This window comes from Malaclemys terrapin, chromosome 2 (genome assembly GCF_027887155.1).
Source record: "Malaclemys terrapin pileata isolate rMalTer1 chromosome 2, rMalTer1.hap1, whole genome shotgun sequence".
Classification (NCBI taxonomy): Eukaryota; Metazoa; Chordata; order Testudines; family Emydidae; genus Malaclemys; species Malaclemys terrapin.
Window position 1 is genome coordinate 78716820 of NC_071506.1, and position 16378 is coordinate 78733197.

Consider the following 16378-nt stretch of genomic DNA (forward strand, 5'->3'; position numbering starts at 1 on the left):
TGGGGTGGGGTGGGGTCTATTCTTCTTTTTTTTTTTTTTCCTTTTCCTAAGAGCACTGAACATACCCTTGGTGAGCTTTACATGGGCAAGATTTGAATTCCTCACTCTAACAGATAAAGAAATAAAAAGTTGCACCCCAAAGTCAGAAAAAAGGAGCTACACACAAAAGTGATGTTCATAATTAAAGCTGGCCAAGAAATGGGAATTCCTTTCCACAAAACATTTCAGTTTTGGCAACATTTTTGTCCTGAACTGGGATGAAACATCAAAAACATGAATTTTGTCACAGGAAGGGATTTCAAGAAAAAATCAGCTTTGGTAGAACCAAAAAACTCTGGCTGTTCAGTGCACCTGAGCCTCAAGCTCCAGGAACTGGAGAGTCAGAAAATGAAAATTCGGCAGTAAAACCGAAAATTTTTGCAAAAGGGCATTTTTTTGTCAGTAAATCATTGACTAAATTTTTTTTGACCAGTTCTATACAGAACATCACAGCTGGGCTATTCAAGCATCCTCTGCTACAGTATTTCTTCTTGGTGGCATCATATCCCTCCTGTTTAAATCACAGGTATAATTGGGGCATTTCACAAGTTCTGTAAATGTGCATTCACTGCACAAGTCAATTTACTGCTTCTGCTTTGAGAGAGTTCCCTCTACATTGCAAATTACCATATTTCCTGATCACAGTCCTGTCACATGACTGCTCTAAAGTGTCACACTTCACACCTACTTTTCATCTAGTTCAATAATAATAAGAATCCTTGGAACAATTATGCAGTTAATTTAGCAGTTTAAGCTCTTTGCTTTTATCTGTTTTTGGTTAAAAAAATCTTCAGGTTCTGTAGCTGTACTTCCCTTTTTTATAACCTATACAGTCCATTTGTAAGCATAGGGTTCTGTTCTGAGCATACAATTCACTGCAATGCCACTTTTTTTTTTCTCCCTCTGCTAATACAATATAGCGTATAGTCTTAGTAAGTGTGACAATAGTATTATAATACTAAAGGCACAGAGAGAGAGAGAGAGAGAGAAGAGAATGCTTATGGAAAGAAAGAAAAACAGAAGATAAAAAGTTTAGCCTACCTGATGGGGCATTTATTTTCAGAACAAGGAGCACTGCCTCTTGTGTGTATGAGGAGGGGGAGACGGAGGCATCATGAAGGGGCAAAAGCAATATGAGAGGTGTGATTCGTCCAACAAGAACTGAAAAGTTTTCTCCTGGTCCAAGAACAGTGTGTAGAAAAGTTTAACCCAGAAAGCATTTGTAGTGGTCTGCAAAACTGGTTCTAGCCCTGTTGGGAACCTCTCTTAGGGAAGTACAGAACAACCATATGAAATGGAGTTGGAACAATTCAGCATGTCTCAGGATCAGGCTATTGATAAAGTCATGGAAGCTTTAAAGAAATATTTGTACTCCTCTTGTTTTCCTCTTCTAGGAAATTTGAGAAGCCATTTCTGCTAATATATGTAGCTACTGTTTCCAAGTTAGAGGCAATATGCTGGTCCAGCGAATTTAAGTGAAGAAAATAAAAAATCATATGGTAGGACAGAATTTCAGTTTAATCTTTTCTCCTCTCAGTTCAATATGCCATTGTAATACTTTATGAAAGTGGAAATGGCAGCTGCCTATGTTAGAATCAGGAACTTAATAAATTTAAAATGTAATAACAAAAATACTGACTTAAAACAAAAACAAAAAAAACACCTCACAACCCCCAGGTAACAGCTGTCTTGTTTCTTGTCAAGTCTGCGATGTTTTGTTGTTGTTTCAGTAGTCCATGTCTCTTGAACTAGTAGATGAGTGAGTTACACAGATTAAACTACTTGATAGTGGGGATTCACAGCCACTTCTAGAAAGTTTAAAACACAATTTTTAGCATTGGCAGCCTCAAAAGAGCAATTACTAAACCAGTTTGGAAGTCAGGTCAAGGGCTGTGAGGTGATAAGATGGTAATCGTGATGTCTTCCAGCACACTCATTTATTTTTATATTTATTGGCGAGTTGGGAATATAAACTTTCCAGTGATACACTACATTAAATTCTAGCCCCAGCAGTTGACAAGAACCTGACATTCAACTTTACATATATAACTGGTCCCTTGGATTAGCAGTTTTTTGTGGCAAAATTCCAGAACTTGAACCAGTGTTACTGTTGATCTCTACTTTGGCTAATGTAGAAAACAGAAATGAACAGAAAGAAGGCATGATTCTTGTAAAAATGTGGAGCTTATTTATTAAATGCCCTGTGTTTCTCATTGGAGGCACATGGTACCAGTTTCACATCTCCCCAGAATGAACCATGAGACTGACATGGTTCAACTGAGATCTTCTCTGAGTGATTGTCCATGTGGATTCCACTCTGGGCTTACATGCGCGCAAGATCGGATTTTTTTGGCCAGCAGTGCCTGTGGCCATGCTTGGACCTACAGTACCCTCATACGTCCTTCTCCCCCAGCCCCTCCACCTAAGGGCATAAAGCCCAACCATCCTTTGGTTCCTTCTTATTGCCTATAGCTATGAGATGGAAGCTGTGCAGTGTCCATCCTTTCTTTGCACAGTTAGTCTTGCTTAGTTGGCTAGAATCCTAACTAGTTATTTTATTTAATTAGTTGTTTAGTTAATAGCCTATTGGCTAAATACTTTTTAAATAAGCTTCAATTAGTATAGATCCTACTTTCGCCCTATAGACGTGTGCTAGCAACAGGGCAGAAGCTAAATCTCCAAGATTCAGTACCTGTCCCTTGTGATATGCTTCTGTGCCTGATGGCTACTGATGCTCCTACTCTGCCTAGACGAGAGACACATTCAATAGCAATGTTGGCATGTCATTCTTCTCAAAACTCACTCGGACCCAGGGTGAAGTGAACTTCACACTCATGTGAAGTTGTTCCTCCTTGACCGATCAATGCAAACTTCCTTGAACATCGAGAGAGAGGCTACAGCCAGGCCTTAATCATATAGTCACTCCCTTAGGGTACATCTACATTGCAAACAAAATAAAAAACACAGCAATGAGTCTCAAAGCCTGGGTCAACTGAGTCAGGCTCATGGGGTTTGTGCTACAGGACAAAAAATAGCAGTGTCGATGTTCCTGCTTAGGCTGGAGCCTGGGCTCTGAAACCAAACAAAGGAGGGTGGGCCTCAGATTCCGGGCTCCAGCTCAAGTGGAAACACCCTACCTACACTGCTATTTTTAGCCCCATAGCATGAGCCTACTCAGTTGACCCGAGCTCTGAGACTTGCTGCCACAACTTGGTTTTGGTTTTTTGCACATACTCGTATTGCTCCAGAGAGTCCAGATTCCAGCCTGAGTAGCCCCATCTCCTCAAAGGCCCCGTTCATCTGCCACTATCTTGATATTTCTATCCTCTGATGGGCAGAAAGGAGCATTGCTCCAGGGATGAGCCAAGGCACAGGTCACCATCTCTGGCACCTAGCAATTGAGACACAAGAGTCATCAGACACGATTTGTCTCAGGTACAATCTTCTAAGGGCCAGAAGCCTGCAAAGGCACCAGCCAGTGCCTCCATACCAACTGCAAGGAGAGCACATACAGTACCCATTAAATTGGTGGACTGTGCTTCTCTTGATACAGACCCCAGCGCAGAGTGAATTGGTACCAGGAGCATTGACAGAGTGCTTCAATACTTGCACTTGGTACAATGTCTTGTGGTACCTAGTATCTCAGCACCAGCTATCTTGGTATCTAAACCATACATAGCACAGAGTGACTTACTGTGGGCCCAGTATCAGTCATCTCTCGTTGAGGGTGGTGGTATCAAAACCACTAGCTTTTTTTTTTTTTTCCCTCTCCCTCCCCCCCCCCCCCCATAAGTCATCTGTATGTCAGGTTAAAGAGGCATCCTATCTCCAGTAGTGACTTCTGCATATGGGCACAAGATCCTCCCAATATAGCTTGTGGTGGGGGGAGGAAGAATACACCTTTTCTCCTCCACTGGACATAGTTGGGACTAGTCTCCCACCCCTTCCTGGGTAGCATAGTAAGAGCTGGGAAGAGATATAGCACTTATAGCCCTCCTGCTACCCTCCAGGTGTCCTTCACTTCAATATTCATATCCTTACTATCTAAGGCCCTATGGGATGCCTGTGGCACAGCAGTACTCCAGAAAACCTGCACTATCCACTGTCACCAAGACTAGATCACCCTTCCCAAAGAGAGAGTTAACTATTTCAAAAAAGCAGCTGGTACAGCCTCAGATACTGGACAGGAAGGAGAAGGAAAGTGAGGAAAAACATCAGCTGCAAGGAGAAGGAAAAACTATCCCTTCTGTAATCTCCTCCTCCTTTCCCAGATGAGGCAGTGACCACATCTGCCTCAGTGAATGAATTCAAGGTGTTCCAGGATCTGATAAGGCACATGGCAGAGACCCCGGGTATACCCCTGGAGGTAGTTAAGGAGAAATGACATCAAACTCTTGGAGATTCTACATGCTTCCACACCATGCCCATAAATGAGCGACTCTTGACGCCAGTGAAAAACGTATGACACGCACAATCATCCATTCCAGTCATTCTGAAATGAGCTGACAAGGAGGTACCAGGTTCTTTGCCAGGGATTTGAATATTTTTGCTCACATTCCACACTTGGTTGTCTTGTATTGGCTGCTATTCAGGAGAGGTCAAAACAACAGGGACCTCAGAAACCCACACGAAAAAAGAAGGGCCTGAAGAAATTGGAACTCTTTTTGGATGGAAGGTATATTCATCAGCTGGCATCCAGCTACAGGTGGCGAATCACCAGACTCTCCTCTCCAGATGTGACTATTTAAATTGGGATAAGTTGTCTGTTTAAAGACAAGCTCCCAAACACCAGGAAGAGATTAAGACTATTATGGCAGAGATCAGCTGTCTGCCTGCACTGTCTTGCAGGTTATGCTGGATGTGTCTGACAGGGCTGCAATTACTATGGCCTCAACAGTAACAATGAGGTGGTCATCATGGCTTCAGACTTGGGAATCCCCCAGGGAGATCCTCACGATTGAGAGGGGCCTCCTTCCCCCCATTTGAAGGTAACAAACTTTAACTCTGGAAAGGATCAGGTCCTTTGTTCCTTAAGAATCAAGGGCAACTCTACACTCTTTAGGCCTTTATGTTCCAGCCTCAAGGAGGAAGCAAACATGCCAGCCAGTTATCCTTCAGACAGTGCACCTTTGCCCAATATTATCAGCTAGAGAGGAGCCTAGAGCCGCTGAGGAAGACACAGATTCCACCATATGTGACCCTCTTCTGCCCCACAGTCTAGGGCTCCTAGCAGCAGCAGATTAGATGCTAATGTTGAGAGCCTGATATAATCATCACAGGATTCCCCCCCCCCCCCCCATTCTAACTGCTTACCCTTTGGCAACTGCTTCTTATTTTAGGGGAGCTTGGACTGGGATTGCTTCAGGCTGTGGGGTCCTGGAGATTGTAGACAAAGGGTATGTTATCCAGTTCCAGTCCCTTCTCATCCCTTTCCTCCTGTCCCTTTTTAGGGACCTTTCTTACAAGAGTGTTAAAACAAAAAGTGGACTCCCTTCTACAGCTGGGCGCAGCGGAGCAGGTGCCCTTAGATTTCAGGGCAGGGATTTTTAGTCCCATTACTTTCTGATCCTAAAGAAGAAGAAAGGGAATTGATGGCCCATCCTGGACCTTCACTGTCTCAACATGTTTATCCAGCATTTCAAGTTCAGAGGTGACTCCAGCCTCCACAATTTTCTTGTTAGATCCTCTAGACTGGTTTATGGCTCTCAACCTACAAGATACCTGTTTCCTTACATCAGTCTGTCTAGCCTCAGGAAATACTTCAGATGCCTGTTAGAAACCTTATGCTACCAGAACAGGATCCCCGTCTTTTGGCTTTTTCCACAGCAAGGTTATCCACCAACTACTTGGCAATCATGGCAGCTCATCCAAGACTACAAGGAATTCAGGTCTATCAGTACCTTGACAATTTACTAACCTGAGGAAAATCACCCCAACAGGTGAACAACTTGATTCTGGTAACTCTAAAATTCTTTGCTTTGCTGAGTCCCAAAGTCAACAAAGAAAAAAAATCTATATTGACTCCAACTCCAAGTATAGACTTCATAGGAGTAGGTTTAAACTCCAGATCAGCAAGTGCTTACCTTCGACAGGAAAAATGTCAGACAATAGTAAACTCCATCAACCAGTTTCAAGCTCACCCAAAAACATTGATGAGAGCATGCCTCCGACTTCTGGGACACATGGGCTCGTGCACCTGTGTGTTGCAGTTTGCAAGACTTCACCAAGCTCCATACAGAAGTGGTTGAAATCAATGTATCTACCCAGCAGACACTGCACAGACACAGTGGTCACAGACCCACAAGAAGTCCTCGCATTAGTGTGGTGGAAAGATCCTCTTCCAGTGTGCAACAGAGTACTTTTCTCTGAACCTGTACCTACCAAGACTCTTGTGATGGATGCTTCTATTCAGGCATCGGGGACGCATCTAAATTATTTGAAAATCAAGGCCTACGGTCCCCTCAGGAAGTTTGCCTCCCATAAATATCCTGTATCTCTAGCCATTTGCCAATCTCTAGGTATTCACAATACAAGTAGTGATAGACAGCATGACTGCTAGCATTATTCCTACAGGCAAGAGCGAAAAAGGGTGGAAAGGATCTATCAGGAGGCCATGTGGTGCTGGAATTGGTGCATTCACGTCCAAATCACATTGGTGGCTCTCTGTATTTTCCCAGCCTTCAGAGCACCCTGGGTAGGTCAAATACACAGGCAGTTCTTGGACCACCATACGTGGGCTGTCAAAGATGCAATCCTACAAAACTTTTTCAGAAGTTAGGCCTTCCAGAAATAGATCTGTTTGCCATAGAACAAAACAAGAAGTGTGAGGCTTTGTGTTCAGGGGGAGGCAAGCCCAGGATCCCTGCTGGATACCTTTCTCACCTGCTGGACACTGGGATTGATCTCTACCTTTCCGCCAATCTCCAGGATACAAAGGTTTCTGAGGAAACTGAGGCAAGATAAAGGATTGATGATTGATAATCCCAGCATGGGCCAAGAAGTTCTGGTATTCAGATCTGATGATGAATCTTTCAACACAGTCCGCCATTGCATCAGTCTCTTAGAACAACTGTCAGATCCTGCACCTCGTCCCAGCTTCCTTATATCTGACAGCCTGGACATTGGCTGGTTGACATCCATTGAAGAATCTCTTCAGCTGAGGTTCAAAAACTTTCTGCTCCAAAACACGATACCCTCAGCCTGATTTGACTTAAAGCTAAATGGAAGAAGTTTTCTATTTGGGTACCTTAGCACCAGCTGTCTCCCTGGACATCACCAATTTCAGTACTGTTGGACTATTTCCTAGCTCTGAAACAATTTGCACTTTCTGTTGGTTCCATAAGGGTTCAGCTATCAGCAATATCTGCACACTGCCGTCTTATCCAAGGCAACGCAGTATTTTCCCATCCTACAGTGGCAATATTCCTTAAGGGCCTTAGTCATGTTTTCCCCCCAGTTCAGGGGAGACCTTCCTCTTGGGATCTCAAAATAATACTCACAAGATTGATGGGTCCCACCTCCCTCTGTGCCCTTAACCTGTTCCCTGTACCATTTCTCGATGAATACTACCTTTTTAGTAGCCATGACATCAGCCAAAAAGGTAGGGGAGATTCAGTCTCTCACGGCAGGTCCTCCTTATACAGTGTTTCATAAGGGACCCCAAGTTTTCTGTCCAGAGTTTTGAAAATTCCATATGAACCTGTCCATTCATCTCCCAGTTTTCTTTCCCAAGCGTCATTCAACCCCAGACGATGCTAAACATCACATACTTCATGTAGCAAGAGCACTGCCTGAGGGACAGAGTTAATCAGGGATGTGCCCAGACTGTTTGTGGGCTTTGCTGATCATTACGGGGCAACCTGTTTCTTAACACACATTATCAAAGTAGATCTTCAACTGTAGAAGAGCACATTCTGAGTTAGCTGGTTAAATCCATTTAGCCGTGTTAGAGCTCTCTTCACTAGAGTGCAAGCAGCCTCTGCTGCCCGTTGAAAAATGTCCCTATTTCTGAATTCTCTAGTGCAGCTATGTGAAGCTCAGTTTACACACTTACCAGCACTACTGTTCGGTAGAAGCTTCCAAATCAGGTATCCATTTCATAGGATTGTCCTGCATTCATTGTTTAAATAGGGCTCCAAGTACTCCTCTCCAGGCAGATGAATAACTGCTTGTTAGTCACCAAGGGTGGAATCCATGTGAGCAGTTACTTTGAAGAAGAATGGTTGCTTACCTTACAACATCTGTGGTTCTTTGAGATATGCTGTCCACATGGATTCCATTAACCACTCTTCTTCCCCACTACTATGGATTCCTCCTGCTCTGAAGTTCTGTATTGGTGAAGGAACTAAGGAAGGGTTGGGTCTGCTACATCCTTTATGCTTTCAGTTGGAGGAGGCATGAGGACATCTATGAGGCAGGTGCAGTCCCAACAGACACCACTGACCAAAATAACTTGTGTACACGGAGCTCATGCATACCAAAAGTAGAGTCTGTGTGGACAACACATCTCTAACCCCAGTTGCTATGGGGTAGGTAACTGTTCTTGTTCGCGCACGCTCGCTCGCTCTCTCAGGTGAAGATGAGATATTGCTAGCTAATGTCAATCTTTATTTTTAAAGAGATGCCAGCAAATAGAGGAAAAATTAACTTAGTTTATGTTAACTACTGTTTTCAGTCAACATCCAATTTCATTTTCCTGCAATGTGAACGTGGAATTTTTTTTTTTTTTTTTTAAGCTTGGTCCGCGTTCTCCTCTTCGGTTGAATTTCAGAATTAACCTCAACAGAAGTCTATATCTACCTGTTTTTTTATTTATGAAACTTTTTGGTGATCCTTTGCAGAATGGGAACATTCATGTGTCTAGTCTGTAGATTCTTTTAAATCACAATAACAATTTAATTGCTAAGGACTTGAGGAGTCGTCTTACATTTAGTGATTGGCAAACCACAAGCGTTTCTGGTTCTGAAAAGATCAAACTTTCTCATGAGATTTCCAGTAGTGTTGGACTTCAGCAGGTCATGTAATATCATGGCAATGGTCTAGGTTATAGTTTTTCAGCATTTTCTACTATGACTGTTGAAGGCAGAAGACTCCTCCAACTTTTTTGAACTTTCTATGTTTTTGATTTCATTCAAATTTTTGGCAAAGTTTCAGGTTGTGTATCTCAACCAGATTTGCTCATCTAGTTATTTAGCTTTTATTTTACGTGGCCCCTGGCTAGTTCTTCAGCTTAGAAGGGAGCATGACTTAAAGGTTAGAAGCTGGCGAAGAATCAGATCTCATTTATTTGTTGAGTCTGTCGCTGACCTGCTCTGTGACCCGAGACATGTTATGTAACTATGGAGTCTTTCCATTTCTTTTTATGTAAGATAATGAAAATCCCACCTTGTAAAGTGCTTTGAGATCATGATTAAAAGCAAGCAGTGTGTAAGTGCAAATACTGTATTTAAAAGCCAGTAATTGAGACGAGCAATTGATGACTCTTGTCAAACTTGTGGAGTGCAAACATGTAGCTTTAAAAAAAACCTATGCTTTTTTTTAAGCAATAGGATTATAATGTGCAAAACATACCTTCCTCTTTGTCATTTTGGATCTAAAATACTTTCAACCTCCTATACACCTGGTATTGTCAGTAATACATAGTTATAAAAGGGAAGCATCAGAATGCTGAATTATGATGATTATACTAAATACTTTAATCCCGCATAGTTCAAATCTTCTGCATTATTTTCTCACAGCAACAAACTGTTCATTCCTACTGCATAGTACAACTTTATGAACCCATTTGAATGAACCAAATAAGACTTTTTACCCTATTGCCCAACAAAATACTCAAAACAAGGGAGGGTTGGATCTGTGGCCCTTTTTAAATCAGAGAAAGGAAATGTGATGAAGGTCCACTAGGAACTGGACTGATGATGTCACATAAGACACTGAAGAGTCATCAGATAGCTGCTAAGTAGTATTTTAAGTGATCTCAAGGTTAAATACTTTGTATTGCGACACCACGCTCCATATGCTAGTCAATCTCTGTATTCATGAAATTCTGTATATTTGTCGTAGCATATGATCTTACTTCCACATAACTGGCTTATGTTATATTGGTCTTTTCTAAATTGCAGTGTAGTTGGTAAGCAAATTGGCATATGTTACGTATATAATTGCAGATCTAAACACACACTGCTTCCACCTTTTGGAGTCAACACCACCAGCCAATCATGGGGTGTGTTTGGAGCTTCAGGCTATAGATGCCAAGTTCTGGAATGTCTTTCTGGCAGTAATCAGCTTTCCTGCTGCCTTAGCATCCATTTATGTTTCCTATTTCATGGGACTCCTTTTGCAGAACTCTTTTAAAGAGAGGGTAAGTGGGGTGGGAAGATTGCTCAGGGACTTATGGTAACCACACTTTCTAATGCATGGGTACTAGCCAATGGAATGTTGTCTATTCCTGTAGCATGCAAGTGCCCTTGACTTTACTGTTTTGCTATTTTCTTAAATGAGGTAGAGTCTTAGCTTCATACTCCCTTATCCCTAGTTTGTACCCTGTCCTCCTTCACCCCAATGTCCAACTCTGAGGTTTCCTTTCCTTGTCCATCTCCAACTGCTTTGTCTGCCCACTCAGCTCCATCCCTTGCTGCCAAGTGTCATCCTCTTCTCCTGCTCTTCTATGGGTCTCTCGCTCTTTTCTGGCATCTCTCCATAGTTTACATCCATGCTGTTCTCCTCCATCCTGGAAAAAATCTTTTTTCTGATCCCCACCAGCTGCCTATTTCTGCTGTCCAGGTTTACTTCAGCTTGTGTCTTGATCCCTTTCTCATCTGGATTTTTACTTCTCTGTTCCAAAAACCACTCTTATCAAGGTCACTAGTGACTCCTTCCTAGCAGAATCAAAGAATCATATCTGTTCGTGTTGTACTTTGTTGGTTAGCTGCCTACAATATTATCAGTTGTTCTTCCCCTGTCCCCAATCCCCGGGGTTATTCAGCTGTGTGCTCCTAGGTCTTCTGCTTGACTTCTCCTTCAGGGCCATTTCTGGTGATAACTTGTTTTCCCCCCTCCTTTTCCCTGTTGTCATTCAGTGGTCCGACGTTGGTCATCTCTTCTCCATCTTACCCTTTTATCCATCAACACTCTGCTTCCATAATTTCAGCTACGTCCTCTTGCTGATGGCTTCCATATCTACCGCTCTTCTTGTCCCCAGCTTCCATCCCAGTCTAGCCACACATCTCCATCTCTCTCTGACACTTCTTACTGGATGTCCCACCGCTATCTCAAATTCAATTGGCCAAACTTATCAGGTACAAACATACCTTAAACACAAGATTTTAATTCAGCCCAGTTTATCTAAACTGCACTTCTCATCTCTTTCCCTACTCCCTCTTCCATCTCCATTTTGACAGCTCTACTATTCTCCTCTCCCAATGACCTTTTTCACTCTGTCCTTCTCCCTTCATACCCAGGCAATGTTCTCTTTCTTTCTCTGTAACATCAACATGATCCACCTCTTTCCTTGCCCATCCATATTGATAAAACCAGCAGTGACCATTTCTTGTTGTAATGACTGTGACCACTGCTTCTATAAACTCCCCATTACTGTTCATTTATCATAGTGGGCACTATGTGCTAGAGGTTTTCTAAGCACTCAAGAGTGATGGTGTCTGTTCCAAGGAACTAGAAATCTAAGAAACTTGTGTTACTGTAATGCAGTTCTCTTCAATGAAGCCTGTCCAATATACTACTGCAAAATTCATCTTCCTCTTCTGCAACTCTGACCACATTGATCCCCGCCTGAAGAAGCCTGTAAAAAGTTTTGTAGTTTGTTGCATCAAATTCAGCCTATTGCCTCTCCTTGAAGGCCATACACAGTATCATCTCTTTGCTTGTTTAATCTCATTATTATCATCTGTAGTACTGTACTGCCTAGGAACCCTAATCATGGACCAGGACCTCATTGTGCTAGGTGCTGTACAAACAGAACAAGAAGACAAAGAGTCTAAGTACAAGACAAGAGACATCAGATAGGTAACAAACCTGGAAGATTTTTAAAGCAGTGAGTTTCCATCTAAGTACTTACCTGAGCTAACCCTCCTTAGCTTGTACTGTCCCTGCAGAAGATGCTAGAATGGCTACTATTACCTATTTTTTTTATAGTGAAAGGATAGGATTTTTTGAATATCTAAACAGTTAAGCATAATGGTTTTAAATGTGACCGAGCATATTTTATTCGTCTATTAACATATAAAGGCACTTGGCTGCAAACCCACCTTAGGTGTGTATTTACTAGAGCACAATGGAGCTTGTTAGTGTGTTAGAGTTACAGTGCAAGTCAGAATGCAATACATTATTGCTCTTGAAATGACCTACGAAAATGCCATTTCTTTTCATTAAAACATTATTTATTCTCCATTAGTCCATATTCAAATGGACTGGAAGTTCTCCTCTTTTGAGAATTGTTGCAGATAGGAAGCTACAACATGTTAAACACACACAAACCAAAATTAGTGATTAAGGGACCAATTCTGCACTGTGCTCCCACTAACCTCAAGGGAGATTGCAGGCACTCAGCATGCCACAAGCCCTCGCCCCCAAACTCTTTGCATTGTTTGCCTCAGAATATGCCCATGGACTCTTTATTGTAACATAGAATGCTAGAACACATTTCCCATAAAAGTGTCACTTCAGAACATACAATGGACTATATACTCCCCAAATTCCCAAAGTGTTTACTATACTGTCATTTTAAAAGTGTGTGTGTGTGTGTGTGTGTGTGTGTGTGTGTGTGTTAGTATTGAATTGGAAATATTTTTCTGCCAGACAATGAACTTGTTTTTCTGGGCTGCCTGAATATAATTTTGCTACAACTTCAGTGGACTAGAACATTGTCACAGGATAATAGTTTCCTGCTGCTACATAAGTGCCAAATGCTAGCTTGCTTAGTAACTACACTGCTGTTTATCTTCATTAGCAGTGGTGATCATTTTTATTTTTGTGCAACTTCTCTTATTGTGTTTCCCAAATACATACTATAATTTATAGCGCTACACAAAAGCTAACCACAAATTCTAAACCAGAGGTTCTCAAACTGTGGTCCGCGGACCACCAGTGGTCTGCGAGCTCCATTCCATTGGTCCGCAGATAGTTCACTCTAAGGTGTGCACCAGGGCGGCTGCACACAGGAGAATGAAGGGCCTAATTAGTGGAGCCATGCCTGCGTGGCACTGATTAAATGCCGGGACCCTGGAGAAGATGCACATGTAAGGTGAGGTGGTGGCCTTGGGGGAATAAGGGCTAGGTAGGAGGGGGGAGTGGGGTGAGAAGAGGGGGGAATTTGGGGCACGCAGGGCTGTGGCAGCCAGAGAAAGAGGCAACTTGCTCCAGCTCCAGGGCTGCGGCTGCTGGGGAGAGACACCCCTTCTTCCCAGCTCCAGCTCTGGGCTGCTGTGGCGAGGGAGAGACCCATCTCCTTCCCAGCCAGAGCTCAGGGGCTGCCACCGCGGGTGAGAGAGGGAGAGACCCCACTCCTCCCCCCATCCCCCAAGCTCGGGGGCTGCCGCGGCTGGGGAGACAGGGAGAGATGCCCACTCCTTCCCAGCCCCCAGTTCGGGTGCTGCTGCGTCGAGGGAGAGAGGGCACATCCATTGCATTAGAAAAGTAAGACTACTGATATAAAAATATGAGTTATGTGCTTTTATTTGTAAAACAAAAATGTTATATAAATATAAAGCGCTATACAATCAGGGCTGGTGCAACCACTAGGCGGCCGCCTAGGGCGCCAAGTGGTTGGGGGTGCCAAAAAAGCGGTGCCCCAAATATTTTTATTTTTATTTTTTTAACAGCAGAGCACAAGGCTGCCGCTGCTCCCCACCTCCTGGCTCCAGAGGGGCTGCCCTTAGCGCGGCCAGTCCCTCCCCGCAGGGGAGCAGCCGGCAGCAGAGCGGGGAAGGGGAAGGTCTAGCGCTAGCAGCTGTGCCTTCTGGCCCGCAGCGCGGGGAAGAAGGCGCAGCTAAGTTGGGCTCTCGGCGGCGGCAGCAGCAGGCGCGGGCGCGGGGCAGCCGGCTGCCTGTGCTGCCGCTGAGAGCCCCGGGGGAAGCGGAGAAGAAGGCGCAGCTGTGCTCCGCTCTTCAGGCGGAGAAGCTGGGTGTCTACTCCGCCTGAAAGGTAGCTGGGCCGCAAGGAGCTGCGCGGGGGGGTGGCAGGTCCAGTCCCTGGCCTAGGGAATGGTGTTTGTGGGAGCAACCCAGGCACCCCTCCTCCAGCCAGTGCCACCCCCTCCAACACCTATCGACCAGCTACCTTCTCCCCTGTGCACCCCCCGCCCCAACAACCCACCTTGTCCTGCCACTTTTGCCTCTGGGCAACCTCCACTCAGCAACGCCCCACCCCCCGCAGCCAGCCACGGTCACCTTCACCCCTGCATCAACCTTGGGACCCCTTGTCCACCTGCCATCTCCCTTCTGCCCACTCCTCCCTTGTGCCAACCCCTCCGTGCCACCTTCACCCCCCTGCAACAACCCTGGGCACAGACACACCCCCGACTGCCAGCCCCTTGCAACAACTCCCTTCTGCCCCCTCCTCCCTTGTGCCACTCCCTCCCGCCCCACCTCTTGGCCGCTTCCACCCCTTGCAACAATCCCATGCACCCCCCCCCCGCCACCTTCACCCCCTGGAAGAGCCCCCATACGACCCCCTCTTTGCAGCCCCCTCATGCCCCCTGCACTTTGTGAACATCTGGGCCCCTGGGGGGAACTTGGCCGTAGGAAGGTGGGGGCTGAACATCGGAGTGGGAGGTACAAGGTGGAAGTTTCACCTAGAACGCAAAATATCCTTGCGATGTATACAATAGTCAGCTAACGGTACAAACAACATTTGGAAAGATCATTAAGTGGTCCGCCAAGAGCCTCAGCAATTTGCAGGTGGTCCACGGGGAAAAAAAAAGTTTGAGAACCATTGTTCTAAACAGTACCAAATACTGCGAGCTGAGACGCTCTCCATGCTGGAGAGCTACTTGGCTGAAAGGAAGGTTTCAGCTTGCCTGAACTTGTTTGGGATTCAAGCTGAATGAGTTCCAAAACTGCTGCCCAGGCTCATTAGGCTTTCCTAGGCCCCTTCTACCCATCTGAAAATTGATTTCTTTTAAACCCTTTGGAAGACCCTGGGGGCCTTACAGCTTACATAAAAAATGAAAACCCTTCCTGTCTTGGAGCAGTCTGAGCAGTCAATACAAAAGAGAAAAATGATCTTTTAAGCGTATTCCATTGAATTCATTATCTTGAGGGCCCCATGTGTGATACTTCATCAAAACATCATCCTCTTGACGATACATTGCAGAAGGAATTAGGTGGTATTTGAGGGTGAAATTCAGAAAAAATACTGCAATATGCTTAAATATAGTGCCACAGTGAGTAGGGTAAACTCAACGAAAGCAGGGAATTGAGAGCTGGAAAGCTTCTCTTCTTGTCATTAACCATATTACCTTTTACATGTTTGAAATGTAAAGCAATTGTTTCGGAAGTGTTACAAGCATTTCTTTTCAGTATGAAAAATATAGTTAAGTATTTATAACAACACATGTTGCGTTGGATCAGAACACCTTGTTTGCTTTCCTTCATATTTGTATCATATGCATCCTTACAAGATTAAATTGGTAACGATAGATAAAAGATAAAGCAGAGGAAGAAAAAAGGAAACTGACTGTCACTGCATTTTTAGCTCTTGCTGGCAAAGTTTTATGGAGTTAGATACAGGATCATGATTTAGGCCTCTCCGATGAATTTCCTGGCTGTTGTTAGCAATGCTACAACCTAAATAATAAGGAAAGTTTTGAAAACTATTCTGTTCTAAAAATCAATGTCTATTCTTGTTTTTTTTTTTTTTTTTTAAATCCGAGATATTGGCATGAAAAGATCTTCATTTTTCTTTTTCTTTTTTTGTGGGTGTTTTTTTGTCTGTTTTGCTTTCTGCACACTGGGGTGCATTGTTGGTCATGATGATTCCAAAGGCAGAATGCTGTCAACAAATCTAATTAGGTATTACCCAATAACACACACCCTCAAGTGTCTTAGACTAGTTAAGTGTTTTATAGTCTCTTCAACATGAATGATAGAGCCTTTCAAATATTCATCAAATGGTATTCAGCCTCTCTTCTCACGAGAGGTTTCCAGATGCAATTGGAGATACACTTCTGACATGGAATTTTAGGCTACATCTGCAGTGACATGATTCAGAATCCTAATTCACCACTGGTGGTGGGGGTGAGATGATATAGTGATGGTAACTTCTGAGTAGAGCTAAGCAAAAAAAATTTTGACAAGTAGTTTATTTGCTAAAAAATACTGTATGG

General features: G+C 43.8%; 1 protein-coding gene across 5 annotated transcripts in view; it reads left to right on the forward strand.

Moving 5' to 3' along the window:
- The window catches only part of KCTD1 (potassium channel tetramerization domain containing 1), a 142096-nt gene that overhangs the window by 91936 nt on the left and 33782 nt on the right, over positions 1-16378 (forward strand). The window lies entirely within an intron of this gene.